The sequence below is a fragment of the Ptychodera flava genome, chromosome 10 (assembly GCF_041260155.1).
Source record: "Ptychodera flava strain L36383 chromosome 10, AS_Pfla_20210202, whole genome shotgun sequence".
Taxonomy (NCBI): Eukaryota; Metazoa; Hemichordata; class Enteropneusta; family Ptychoderidae; genus Ptychodera; species Ptychodera flava.
In genome coordinates, this window is record NC_091937.1 from 31,499,640 (window position 1) to 31,515,272 (window position 15,633).

The 15,633-nt window shown below is 40.5% G+C and overlaps 1 long non-coding RNA gene and 1 pseudogene across 1 annotated transcript; one reads left to right on the forward strand and one right to left on the reverse strand.

The window, feature by feature from the left end:
- The first annotated feature begins 4,069 nt into the window (after positions 1 to 4,069).
- LOC139142516 (uncharacterized) lies at positions 4,070 to 4,306 on the forward strand. The gene is made up of 2 exons (XR_011554411.1): positions 4,070 to 4,131; positions 4,188 to 4,306. It is a non-coding gene; the product is annotated as an uncharacterized lncRNA (long non-coding RNA).
- A 2,074-nt stretch (positions 4,307 to 6,380) lies between these two features.
- LOC139142515 (hairy/enhancer-of-split related with YRPW motif protein 1-like) overlaps positions 6,381 to 15,633 on the reverse strand; it is a 53,123-nt pseudogene continuing 43,870 nt past the window's right edge.

Below are 15,633 nucleotides of genomic sequence, written 5' to 3' on the forward strand. Positions count from 1 at the left end.
TAATCGTGGTTGGCCGGCCAATCACAACGCTTCAAACGGTAGCGACGCTCACAGAACGCTACTTCATTTCTTCGCATGAATGGCATAAGTATGGCGTTTGGGTCTATTGACGCTGAATTACTTCAAAAAGGTCAAATAAGGTGAGGTCAGGGCAGTGATATCAAAATTATATGACTATACTGCTATACCATTGTAACAACACTGCTATCCTTGACCTTTCACTTTATAACCTGGTTTTAAGAGAGCTATCCACCCCTTACATTACCGTGACAACAATTAAACATATGTTTACTGTAGAAATCGCATGTCAGGTTGACATTTTACAAATGGGAAAATCCAATATAAGCGAATTCTCGCCAATTTTTGTTTGGTTACGGTGGATACAAGTAAATTTGTGTCTCTCGTTACATCTAATTGTGTCTCATCATATTTTATTTTGACAAATCATCTCATTGTTGTCGGGGTTGTCCGGTCACCCGACCCTTTCTGCAGCGCACGCGTTATGCTCACGATTAGGGTCAACCCCAGACGGACCCTGCCCTTAAGTGTTTTACAATTATTGGAGAGCGCATTCACAGCACGACTGCAGTAACACTTGGATAAGTTACGTCGAACTGTCCTCAAGGACCGTTCATAAATACGAATAGAAATCAGGGGTGATCAATACTATATATTATTGCCTGAATACATGGGTTTATGTGCCCGAGAGCAGGGACAATTTGCCCGACGCCAGGAGGGCAAATTGTCTCCTGCTGCGAGGGCACATAAACCCATGTATTCAGGCAATAATATTTTTATTACATGCCTCTTCACAGTCAATGCTATATGCCATTTAGTTACATGCAGGGCATTTTCAAGCAATTTTACGATTATCAACTAGCATCAAACAGATTTTAACGAAAATCAAAATAGAAGTTCGCGCATGGATATTTTACATCTAGCGTTAAGCGTCAACTTTGACGTCGAAAACGTCGAAGGGCTTCACTGGACCGGGTTACCATGGAAATCGGTCAGTACATCGTTCACCGGCCCGCTAACTCCCCGGATGTTCCTATTCAAATCAATGCACTGATTTGCACTCACATCGAGGCATGTAATAAGCGAAAGTTTGCAACTAGACAAAAAATTACCACAAACTTACTCTCTATGTTAACTCCATGGGGAAAATTAAATTTTCATTTTTCACCGAGAAAGGGCGACGAAAACTGAATTTACTTGACAAACCTGAAAATGATTTCACAAAAATAGCATATTTTGAAGCGAAGTATTGTAAAAAAATAAGAGTTCTGTGATCGTGTTGTATTCTTCCCTTCACAAAGTTCATCAGAGCGCACTCAAACTTACTGACGAAAACCAGTGGTCCCAGAAGCGAAAGAAGAAGACTGCAGTCAGGAGAATGAATCATTTCATTAAAAAAAACAGAAAAGAAATATTAAATCACAATATTGTTCATCGAAGGGGACGGATATTTTTCCCGATCGATTCCTCGTAATTTGCTGCGCATGAGCAAACCCCGCACAGCACAGGCACAGATTCTGAAAAAAAAGCATTGGCACCGTCGTCACCATGGAAACAAAAGCGAGCTTCTTGATCAGCTTGGTTCAAGTAGCTAGATATACCAATATTCACCAAATGTACTGGCAAAAAAACGACAGCCTATTACTCTGGCCTTGTCACAAAAAATCAACATTTTATCCTAGAAGACAAATATCATTTTACTTTGGGATGGTTTGTGCACACCTTTTAAGAATTACAGAATTTTGACTTGAACTTTAAAAAACTTCATTTTTACCGGTGTTTTTGTGTGTAGGTGACTTGCCAACTGACTTGCCAATATTTTATACTCTGATCTATTTTACTGACAACCATTTTCTTCATTATATCGCATCTATAGAAATTTGTATTGGACGTACGGAAATCCATTCATGGATGTCTGATTATGAGCAACAAGGTTCTCAAAAATCAGACAAAGCACTCGGCTTCTCGACGCCAGCAAACAGAATGTAAATCTACGGTGAGTCATTTGTAACCACGGAAGGACTGTGTCTTGTACAAAAAGTGCTTGTGGGCGCTCTTGTGAAAGTCCGAACTATTTTATACAATGAACCATTGGCAATCATTCATATTGTATGCAGAGGGGAAGTTCTAGCCTGGCCCTAAGTCGCTTGGCTTGTCTCGCCATAGCAGTTACCGTCCGGTCAAGCATGTGGGCAAGGCGTTCACTCCACGATCTAAGCACCAGACTACCACCCAGCCTTTCAGTCTGCTGCGGTTCATTCCTTGAATTTATCATGATATTTATATGCCCACAGACTTGGAGCAAGTCTAGGGAAGTTCTACAAAACACGCAAATGCACTTAAACTTAATTCGATAAACTTTATTCTACAATTATGAATATATATATATTTTTCATATAGAAGCTCATCAAAACTTTTTGAAAAAGCAAAACTTATACAATGCATATTAAGATAAAATTCGGATAAAGACGTTCCTATTAAAAATAAAAATAACCCTCTTTTCTGATTATTTATATCACATCGTCAGTAAAAATGAAATTAAATTTTTGATATTCGATTTACCGCTACTTGATACAGGAAGACTAATTTTACTTCGACTCAAAAATTAAGAAATGACCGATGGTGGCGCTCAAGTCAGCTACATAGCTATTTTCAGAGGCGGGAAACAGCTTCGCAACTTTATACGAAAACTACATTAATCGTCCGCTTTCTATCAAAAATTTATGAAAATTAGTTTTTTTTCTTACTCGCTACATAACGGCAAAGTTGCTGAAGACACTTTTAAACGACAATGAAGACAAGCAGATGATGTGATTGTCATTAGGAATTGCTGCTGGGGTGGAGAAAATGAGAAAATGCCCATTATGACGATGACAGCGTACAGGCAGGTCCTCTGGTCTTGTATGTCGCGCATGCGCATACATACGATTGATAAGACATTAGTCTCAACCATAGACCCTCGAGAAAAAACTCGAGGGTCTATGTCTCAACGGACGGTAGGTCATTGCAGAACCTCAAGTCTATGGACATAATATTTCGTGGAGAAAAAATGAAAACGAGGGTGGTAAGTATTAAAATTAATCTTGCTATTAGGACAGTCCTGAAAATCCGCGTCATTTGCAGAGCTTTGAAACACTGTGCCTGTAAGCTTGTTACTCGTTGACAACATGATTTATGTACGTCTCTAAGGCGCATCTTGTCGGTTTCTGCTACCATCCTGACAAATTTACGATAAGTGAGTAATCGCATGCGCATATAGTCCTTTTTTCGTTCTGCTCTCTACTTTCTAAACCCGATTCATGTCCTGAAAACAGGTCTGTGTATAGTATCGTTGCTAAAGCATCTAATGTTCCTTTACAGTTGTTCGATGTGGTTAAATATACGCCAATTTGGTTTCCCACGATCGAAATATATTTTTGTCGATCTGGACGCAGAAGGGCAGTAGAGATGAGTGTTCATATACCGACAACGTTGCTCCATTTTAGCTTCTTCAAACGTAGTTTATCTGATCCTAACCTCTTTCAGCTAAGTACATTGATCTAAAGACATTTACAAGTGTAACAATCACTTGCCGCGCAGCGTTTATAACCAATTCAAGTTTTCAACACTAAAGACGGAAATTATGTTTACATTTTCAACAAATAATATTGATATAGAAATGGCAAAAAACCTGAAAAATTAACATTTCACAGCGTCATGTTAAAAATCAACAAGATAGTCTAATTTTATACAGTGATCATTATTGCTGCTACTAAAATGCTACAATTTCAAAAAAAGGAAATTTGTACAAAGAATGTCTTCCCATAGAAACCTCGTTCTCGGATTGTGAGGTTACGCTATGAGAGAGAGAGAGAGAGAGAGAGAGAGAGAGAGAGAGAGAGAGAGAGAGAGAGAGAGAGAGAGAGAGAGAGAGAGAGAGAGAGAGAGAGAGAGAGAGAGAGAGAGAGAGAGAGAGAGAGAGAGAGAGAGAGAGAGAGACAGAGAGACAGAGAGAGAGAGAGACAGAGACAGACAGACAGACAGACAGACAGACAGACAGACAGACAGAGACAGAGACAGAGAAAGACAGACAGAGACAGGGAGAGACAGGCAGGCAGACAGACAGACAGACAGGCGGGAGTATACGGAGAGACAGAGACAGAGAGAGAGACAGGGAGAGACAGGGCAAGACAGACAGACAGACAGACAGGCGGGAGTATACGGAGAGAAAAGACGTACTGACTGACAGGACAAAAAGTACAAATATTTAACTTGTGAAACATATAGCACGACAACACAAACGCATTGTGGTCGTACAAAATTATACATCGACAAAATTATATAACATTCGTACAAATTGCAAACTCTTTGAAGAAAGAAATATTCTGTGCTGGCAACGAGAAAGTTACTTTACGTACTGGAAGGGCATGGCGATTGCCATGTCCTAACAAATTGGAGATCTTCTCTCCGACAGCAATTTCTTAAAGGGGTAAAACGTTCCACTGAAAAAATTTACCCTCTACGAATATAATCAGCCATCAAATACCAAAATATACACATTACAGCTGCACCAGATATCGTATAAACTGTTTTACAAATGCGAAAGTCGATCTCTAAAACAATACACATTGAAATATTTCACAACCTATGAATAAAACACTAAAAGTTACTTATAATCCATCGATGACTTCGGTTTTCGAGGTAGAATTAAATGAACTATATTTTACAAAGCTTGTCTCGAAAGTTCTGCGGTTACTTGTCGTTGGGGGCGCGCGCCCTCCGACGCAAAGTGCTCACGATGATACAAGTTCCGGAGGATAGCTAGACTTTTCTCCGGCAGTTTCTCAACTTTCTTATTTGTGAACGATGAAAGATTTTCAATGAGCGATTGGCAGTGATTGATTAGAAAGAAATTACAGTAAACTATGATTGCAATAAAATAACTGGATATCAGTTCTGAGAGAAAACATAAAGAGTTCAGATACAGATAGCAAAACTGATAAAAAATGAGATTCTGTGTATTGCTGTCTGCGTGGTCGAATGAATTCATGCACTTACGAACACATGTTACAAGACAACTGTTTATACACTGTGTACGTGCAAAGTCAGGTGCATTAACTATTTGTGGAACGAAGAGGCTTTGACCATAGACCCTCGAGAAAAACGTTTTTTCTCGAGGGTCTATGATTTGACGTAAGCTTGTAAGAGAAAAACACTGGAGGGAAAAAATAAATCAGTTTTTGAATTGCACTCTACGGGATGCAGGCGATCAATGGCGTAGTTGTGGTCTATTGTACCATTAACGTAAAGACTAATCACATATTCTATATCTGACCTACGATTTTACTCCGTGTTTTGAACCGTGGAAACAAACAAAAAAGACAAAATTTTAGAAAAGAAAATTTTCCCACTACCTAGAAAACTTCAAACGAGTACGACGCCGCGAGGGTGTGACGCTCCAACCGCGGGTGGAACGAACTCGCCGGTCAAAATTTCCGACTAAACAAAAAAAATTCAGCCTCAACCTTCACTCGTTAATTCGATCAAACAAATTTGCATGATACAACTACCATTGATAAAGTATACGTTTCTAAATAGAGGGCGCTCAATCGGGTACGACTGAACCGCTATCGTTGTTGAGATAACACAAACCCTGCACATCTAAAATTAAGGCTGCTTTCGCCATCACTAGAAGCATTAAGCTACAAACACCGATTTTTGAGTGATTTTGATCAGGCAGGTGTTGCTATTACGAATTTTGAATCGTAGGTCTGACCTTCGCTGCTGAGAATATCTCAGGCGTCTTGAGAAGTGTGTCTGTATGAAAAAAAATTCCTTGATTCGTTATAGCAAACGTGTTTGACACAAAAAGACTAGAAAAAAATAAAAATACATTTGCAGTACATCGTTACTACGTGTTAATACCTTTGTAAGGTATCCGTTCGAAAAATGGTCAAGAAGATAAAACTCGTTCAAGAAGTTCTCGTGTGCACCTACAAGGAAAACGCTATAAGAATAATAAAAAACGCTCATGACTTTTTAAGTCAGTCGTGACATACAGATAGTGTATATACTAAATCAACCATACACTGAGTTAACTTGAAACTACGATGCAGTTAACGAGCCCTCACGGGTAGTAGCGGCGCTACTTTTGTTTTATATTCACTGACAGGTTTGATACATCCATTTCAAGCAGGTGTATACATCGAATTAATTCGTGCTGAATTATATGTGTGTGTGTATGTACGTATGTATAATATGCATACATTACACATACATACACACACACACACACACTATATATATATATATATATATATATATATATATATATATATACATATATATATGTGTGTGTGTGTGTACGTATGTATAATATATATATATATATATATATATATATATATATATATATATATATATATACATATATATATAACATCGTGCTATCACTGTAATATTGATTTTTGATCGCAAATCTGAATATTTACAATTTTAAATTTTCAATGACTGGAAATATTAATTGTGCTTTTGACTTCACAACGTTCGAGTCTGGTTTGGTCTGCCTGTGATAGTGCGTAGTGGACTGATGTCATAGTGGTGCTCCCTAGCATCGCGATTGGTCGGTGACGGCCAAAAAGCCGTTACGCACTTCTTATTGTCCATTGCCCTAAGCTTGGGGCTGCCAGTTATAGGGTTTGGTAGATATCATATTATTATTTACATGGAATTGTTCTGTCGGGTTCATCTGTTTGTCGTATACTGGTTTCAATTGGGAGACGGAGCTTCACTGTGCGTTGGAATGTGGCAACCAGGCCATGACATAGGGAGAGCTGCCACTCGAAGCGGAGCCTGCCGCAACGGCGGGGGTGTGAGGATGCTGGGCCACGGGACTGGTCACAGCCGGTGGGCTTGCCAGATAGATCTGCGGCACCAAAGGGTACGCGTATCTTGGTACGTAGGCGTACATCGGTGTGAGGCTGGGAGCTGTTGGCGACCCAACCGTCGTGGAAGAGCTCGTCGACGAAGCGGGGGACAGAATACTGCTCAGCCGGGCAGCCGATGGTGTGATTGGAGTCGGGGCGGGTAAGCGCTCCGTTGAGCGAGGGTGGCCGGGGCGACTGTATAGAGAGGTCCCGTATCAATCCTGAGTTCGCCGAGGGTCGTGGCGGGCAACGTCCTTTGTGGCTGCGGAACGTGAAGAGGCGGCAAAGGTCCCTGGTCCGAAACAGGGCATTGCCGACGGAGCGTTTCCTGGTGTGGTAATGCCGGGGCGTCGCTCCTTGAAAACGAGAATATACTGGTGTGTTCTTGCATGGCTGTGTTGAACTCCAGCGTACCTTGAAGCTTCTTCAGATGGGCGGAGAGTCGCGCCACCAACGGATGGTCAGGTGAGAGGTGCTCCTCCTCGACGAGAAAGCGAATGGCTTCCTCGGCGCATTCTTTAAAACCCGTCAGCATGACATCGTTGGGGGACAGCTGGAACGGGAAGTCGCTTGTTTTCTCTCGCAGTTCGTCATCCGATGACTTGATTTCATCTGAAAAGCGAAAAATGGTTGAAATGTTTTAGTTTTTTAGGTCCTTAAATCATCACATATTTCAATCGATAGAACGAACATCTCAACTTGAACACCAAGTACGCGCACTACACACTTGAACGCTCACACATTTTCACATTCTCGGAACCATTGCCAAAAAAATCGTTTCATAAAAAAATTGACTTGTCAAATGATCAGACATATCCGGTGATTATTTGTCGTAGCTTGTGAAAAAACATCCAAGCATGACATTGTTTGAGGCGTAAAGAAAACAAATTGTGTTTCTGTTAAAGGTATACAGTCACCTGTAATCTTAATATGCCCATATATGGTCAAAGGGGCGTTCATTGGTATTGCTATTCAAAATGCCCATTTGAGGGTGCTGTTTTTAAAAAGCAGCCACCCGCTGAAAATCTGTGATTGGTTAGATTTTCACTTTTCATTGTAACTGTGGCAAAATTGGAACATGACAGTATACCTTTAACAAGCCCTAGGAATTGGAGTAAGTCGGGAACCAATTTTATTTTTTAATTTTTATCTCACTGTGACCTATTAAAAAAGCAAATTCGGCAAATCATGCGTGATTTTCGAAAACGATAAGAGTGCCATGGTCGAAAGATTCTTGAGGAAAATGTGAGCGAAAGTTTAAGTGTTTTAATTTCGAGGCGCATACTACCTTAACTCCTAAAGTCACGTTGAAATGCGAAGCCTTCGACTGACCAATACAGCCTGTGTCTGCGCCATATGTCTGATGTTATTGTTGACGACTCAATTTAAATCGTGACTGGAGAATTCATTTGTCAACAACAACACCGCATACCGTCAACAATGAATTGTGTTTGAAGGAGGGGGGCTTTAATGCTTTATCGTCGAACGTTAACGATACAAAACTAAGCCAATCATCACAAAAAATCAAGAGTTGCGTGGCGCGAAGAATGGCAACCTACTCTTCGCGCGAGCACATTTTTATCATGACCCGCAAACTACAGTAGCGCGGTACAGAACGCGCGTTGAAGTTGTAGTGGGAAGAGACGACATGGCTGATTGGTTGCTCGCAAACCATAAATCACGGTATTAAACAACCACAAGAACTTGACAGCCTTCTGTCTAATTTTTGACAATTTTAAAACTATTTCGTTTGTTTAGGTAAATATATGCGACACCAAGAATTTTACTTTCTCTACTTAAAGCTCTAAAAATATAATGTCATTCGCAGCTGCCCCCCTCCCGTCCAAGCGCCACCTGCGCCGACGAATTACTTTCTCTTCCCGACAAATAAAAAAAAACGGTTGTCTAGGGGTTTACCGAATCACTGTAGCCGACAATTGTATAGATGTGACGCAACATATGGTCGCAAGGCATTAGCCCAGCACACATCTTTGTTCAGGCATAAAGACAGCCCACTGTTTCAGAAGAGAATCAAATTAGGCCTTTATTTGAAGATTGAGTCTGTCTATAGGTTTCTCATTAGTTTTGTTGTCTGTTTGGGTGCGCTTGTTTGCTTCCTCGAGAGCCAGTAAGCCGTCGCGCTGACGCAAATAGCCGTATACATTCATTGATTACGTTGACGCTGTCAATGGGTGATTGATTTTGAGGTTCTGCGAATCCTACTGACACAAGCGTTGCATTAATTTAAAACTCTTAACTCCGAACAATAAATGTATGTGTCCAGGCACAGATTTAACACTTCAAATAGGAGAGATCCCTCTTCCATTGTCGTTTGAGCAACCGCTTTTCCCGAACGGTAGGAATATATTTCAGAAGACGTCGCTTTCCAGCTGGTATTTTCGTTAAAGCAGAATGCGCCCCCGGGAATTCAAACTTTTTCAATATTTTCTGATCTACCACTTGTGGGGGTTCATTTTGAAGCCCTTTTAGTAAGCAAAACTTTCACCGCCTTTGTTTTTTGAAAATCGAGAATTTGATTTTTCTCCATAGAGTTAACTCAGGGATGGCGGCCATTTTGAATGTCAAATATCGGTAAATCTTGGGTAATTTTTACTGCGATTCCAAAATTTGTACGGTGACCACCAATTTTTATTCTTGATTTTGAAAGAGAATGGTTGAAAGATTCCTTAAGAAAAACTTGAGCAAAAGTTTAAGTCATTATCTTCGAAGCGACTACTACCTTAAGTCACAAGTCACTCGAACTAACGCCTTCAAGATTCCACATCCGCGCTCGTTGTGACTAAGCTAGCTCGTGAGTGTTTCAGATAAACACATTTGCACTCGTTACTCTAAACAACTTACAATGGCGCGCTTTCTACGTCACGCGCTTCCGGTTTTACGGCGCGCTTTACGGAAAGGAAAGTCATTCTCAATGGACGGCGCAGGACTGGTTCACGTTGCCCTGGACATATACCCGCGTGTATTAGGCTTACGTTTATACCTGTACAGAGTTCAAGATCAGTAAACCGGTCAATTTTGAGAGAATTTTATCCAGAGTTGTTCGTTAATCTAAATTTACCCTCCTAAGGGACTGGTCAGTTTCTTCAGCCTGGGGGGGGCCGGTGGATTCATGGGGGGGGTCACCCTGTTTTTGACTTTGGTGATAGGGGGGGTCACCATGTTTTTGAAATACCCAATAGGGGGGGTCAGTGTGTTTTTGAATTTTGACACAGGCTCATCATTGCCTAAAATGCTAGTGTCAGCCACAAATTTCATCATTCAGTTGTATTTTTCGGCGCGCCCTTCGGGCGCGTAACTTTAATAATCAGTCATATTTTTCAGCACGCCCAACTTTAACATATCAAGCATACATACATCAGAGATATCTGTATGTTCAATATTTTTCAGCGTGCTCTTCAAGCTCATTACTTTAATATATCAGACATTTTTCAGCATGCCCTTCAGGTGCATGATTTTAATATACAAGGCATATATATCAGAGATATCACGATGTTTCATATTTTTCGGCGCGCCCTTCGGGCGCCATACTTTAATAAATCAGAGATATCTTGATTTTTACAAAGTGGAAGTGTACATTATGAAATCTGCATTTCATATGAAAAGGATGACAAATTCCTGATACTTTTCTGTTCTCTCTATGAGAATTCAGTATGAGAAAGCAACATGCACAAATATTTCACAATATATATTTGATACAGTGACTTATTTTAGAGATAGAAAAATGACAAGATATCTTTCCTTCTCATTGATGCAATTATTTTCCTTTGTGTCAGAGGTTTTCTGTAGAAAGATGCTTTTTTATGAACAAAATAACAGTTAAAAAAGGCAGTTTTTGTCATTATTAGCTGTGCTTTTATGGTTTCAATGTTACAAGAAAAGGTCCTCTCAGACACTGTACACATCAGATTTGGCTAAAAAAGCTCTCTATGGCTCCTCAGGAGATTTGATTGGATGGTTGGCAAGTCTTAACACCCATCAAAGTTTTTGATTCACTGCTTTTTCCTCTTTGATATTAATGATTGACATCCATTTCTGTACAACAGTTCAGGACATCTGGTTAAGCATAGAAAGTGTGAAATACATTCACAACTCATTCAAAATACAGCTCATTCAAAATGTACTGTATTCAAACTTTAAGATTGACACTTTGAAATTCCTATCTTACAACTGACATGTTAACAATTTCATTATAAAACATAGAATGACTATTTAAATATAAATATATGTAAAATGTAAAATATAATATATATACGTATATATAAATATATATATATATATATATATATATATATATATATATATATATATATATATATATATATATAATTTATGTCCACCTTTTGTTTCACCTATGTCGCGTGCGGGGGGGGGGGTCACCCTGTTTTCGAAATTTGAATAGGGGGTCACCCTGTATTCAAAATTTGGAATTGGGGGGGTCAGCCACTTTTTGACGTCGGCAAAAAATAATCCACCGGCCCCCCAGGCCGAAGAAACTGACCAGTCCCTAAGATATTTTGAACATTGAAGTTGGAAGACAAAGTAAAACTTACTCAGATTACTCTCCCGACAGAAGTTGAAAACTTTGCCACTCGCCATCTAGTTTCCCATCTCCTTAACAGGAAACCTCAGCGCTCCCTCTCTCCCAACTGATGGAAAATCTCCCTACTGCTCCTGACCCGCTACAATATATAGCCCCCCCCCCCGCGCAATGCATTCTGTGTGTCGTGCGGATTTGCCTCACTATCAGTGCACTGATGGCAAACTTAAACGATAAGAAAATTTATAAAATTTATAAAACACCGAACAACGCTCACTGTCTGTCCATATGACTTTGACCGCTGAGCGAAAAGATGCACCCCCTCCCCAATAATAGGGAAAATGCCTGCCTGTCCACCAAGAGATCGCCTACCTACGCCCCCTTTCACGAAGAGCTCATTTTGGCTGACCCTGGAAGCTTACACCGCTTATGATTTGATAGGCCACGAGAAGTCATATTCGTCGCCGAAAAATTCATTTTCTGCTGTCTGGTTGTGATCGTTGAGGCTAAATTACGAAGGAAAAACTAATTCCTTATGGCCCGGACAGGGTAGGACAATGGGAATTACGCGAAAGCCGCTTTTATCAGAAAGTTGCATCTGGTGATGTTATTTACTTGACACAATCAAAAACAGCTCAATAAAGTGGTATTCAATTAGCGATCCGAAAATGATGTCATTATTGCTATAAAACGTTGGTATGGACGAAACAAATTACGAAACGTCGTGATTGCGCGTGATCACTGACAACCGACAATCGAACTCCGAAAGCAACACAAAACTTAGCGCCACTGTGCTGTCGATGCGATAATACACAGTAGATGTCGAGTCTGTCTGTGATGCAATTCCACGGGTCTTTAACCTATTCGTAATCTGAATAATGTATGACAATCAGTTATGCAATAGGCGTCTAAAAGAGCTTTGCACAAATGACAAGATAATTCACTTGACGAAAGTGTCAGTGAGAGAAAATGCGCTCAACCGTTGCATCATCGACTAGAATAAAGCATCGTCTTGGGACGGAACTTGTTTTTCCAGAGCACAAAGTGACATAAAAGGATAAATTGAATAAGTTTTGCACCAAACGCGCCAGAAACTCTCGTCATTGTTTTTCCGCGGACTGCAACGTAACTTTTTTTACTTCGAACTTTACATGATTAGTTGCTGCGGACTATTTCAGTATGATGTTTTTGTTTGGCGCGTGTTGAACGCGACGACTGAAACATTGCTGCTTGAGATACAAGTGAGTCAAAACCGCAACACGTGCACAAACACTTTCGACGCGTGCGCTGTTGCGTAGCTATCACGAGGAAAACCGATCGTCAATTTGCATTTCGAATTAACAGCAATTAGCCATGCAGCGAGGAGGGGAGAAAACGGTTTGGGGGACCGCCCTCTCAAAGGTCATTCACCTTCTGAAAGCTGCCAAAGATGTCAACGGTGTTCATAATTCCTTCTTTGTATGCACTTAATTAGGACCCTAAGCATCGAAGATTTTAAAATCTGATGTTTGCGACCTTGCCCTACAAAACTGCACACCTTGATTCTTTCACCGCCAATGTCCGACAGTCAGCTGCGTTCAATTAGAAATAACTGAGGTTCAATTTCAGCTATCCTCTGGCATTTTAAAATTTGGCACTGCCTTGGAAGGTTGCCCCTATCTACCGAATAGTTGCATTCGTACTTGCTACAGTCAAACAATAAAATAGGGAAGGGCAAAAAACAACCTGAGTAAAAAATTCCTCTACTTCTCATGTTCCCGCTGCGTGCGCCGTCACCCACACTTTCATGTGGCCCGAGCGGGGAAATCAAACTGGCAACCATGCAAGTGTGGCGCTAGCGAAGAACGCGACACACCGCGGGGCGCTGGCCAGTTCCAAACGTTCATACACATTTAGCATCCCTGGAGAAAATCAAAACTAAGCGGGCCACGCCTAATAAAGGAGAGTGGTTATCCGTTTGTTTTTTCACTACTGAAAGACTGGTCAATTGCGCTGACCGTCCTGTGCAGTGTCTACTAAACCAATGCTATTGTCATTCATGCATTCAATGAGGAGAGTGATCAGCCCATCATCTGATTGATGTATTAATAACAATGTATCCAGCTGTCGAATGTGACCAATTGGGCCCTATATCAAAATGCATTCAGTCTGTAGACAGATGAAAAGGTGGGGGGGAGTGAAGAAGAGGCAGGGAAGGAGAAAGAGAGTGAGACCGTTTCTTTACCGGTAATCTTGTGATACACAGGCCTGTGCACATGGAGAGAGACAGAGACGGAGAGAGATAGACAATGTTAGAGATGGTGAAACAGAAACAGAGAAAGATAGAGGTAAACAGAGAGAGACAAACAGACACAAAGGCAAAGACAAACAGGTTTACAAAAAGTTAGGAAAAAGGGCGTAATCTAGAATACACTTTTCGATTATAATCAGAACTGAGACTGGGCTATTGTTTGACCACAGATGAACTAACTTGATATGCGCAGATACATCGTTCCTACAGTTAGCACAATAGATAATTGCACATGTTGATTACGAATAAAACTGCAAGCTCTATTGAGCGACATATTCTGCGAAATGCTCATGCGGTTGGCCGGTACGTAAAGACGAACAACGTCAGGCCTCTGCACAAACCAAACGAGAGTTTGTAAAAGACGGGGACATGCCGAGTTCAGGATACCAAACCATCATCATAACAGACATGAAATGCCTTGAGAAAACAAAGCAATCTGTGACACTATTCTTAACAAGCACGTTTGATCCGGAAATTCGGAAGCTATCGCACCTCGTTATTACTGTCTTCGCGTATTGATGCAGTGTCTCCGGCAAACATGAGGCATTAGGAAAACAATTGTTTGTTTTTATTAACAATTGTTTGTTCCCATTGACGATCAGGACATGGGGTAGGTAGTCGGCACTTTTTTTTCAAATTTCTATTTATCATGCGTTCTTTTTGAAAATAAGACCAAAAAAGTTTCGGGGGGTTAATGGTAGATTAGGTTAATTCAGCGTCTATATCGAAATTTGCCGGACACAAGTTGCGATATAACATTGTGTTTCAGTCAGTAGCATATCATTTCAGGCAAGATTGGGGTACAAGGGTGCATGGTTGTGCAGTCCCCCTCCCTCTCCCCGCATGAGAAAAAATCGGTGTCAGCGATCAGCAGTCATTGTTTGACAAAGTCACGTGCCCCCCCCCCCCCGACTCAAATCGTAAGCCAATTTGCATGACAAGCAAGACAAATTTGCAAGTTTTAGCTAGCACGGCATCAGAATAATTGTACTGTCTGCTGAATTTCGTTGCAAATCTATATATATATATATATATATATATATATATATATATATATATATATATATATATATATATATATATATATATATATATATATATGCGAACTGTTATCATCAATCTCACAAGATGCATACATTTTTACTCAAAATTTTGCCAATCAACGCATTTTTAAGGATCAGATTATCTCAATTCCGAATCAGTAAACAACTTGGCGAAAGGGCGATCCGTCGCATCGGGGTATACCTTACAGCGACGAACTGTCATTTTTCAGTAGGTCTCACAAATCGAACTTGAAGGAAGGGTTTGTCTTTATCGTCATCACACTTAATTAAATACACATTAATAAACAGAAGAGCATCAAAACGTAAAAGTATTAATTGTGACATCCGACGTTGTGACGGCTGTCTGTGTGTTGTGTCGTTCACGCTTTAAAGTGACACTGTCAAACGCGCATGAGACCTGATTCACCTTAGTGACGCACGCGCACGTGCCACGGTCAAACGGACTGAAAAAACGTGCTACGGTTGTCTGGCAACAAGTCGATGAAAAGTTCTGGGCCACTCATTGGTTATATAGGCGCTATGGACAAACAAAGGCGGACGATAAGTTGAGGGTATCGGAGAGACCACGAGTGCATTTTCAATCATATCTTCATTACAACCACATTTAAGACCCCAATGTATACTTTTTGATTGTTTAGCGAGCGATTTTGAAGTTTTACTGTAAATCGCATATTCATGCAGAGTACTTGGTCATTTGGTGTGCTTTGTCCGATATCAGTAACTGTTGTTGGTGTTTCGAAATACTCTATGTGCCTGTCTGTGTCTTTCTATGTGTCTATCTTTTTCTCTATCTGTCTG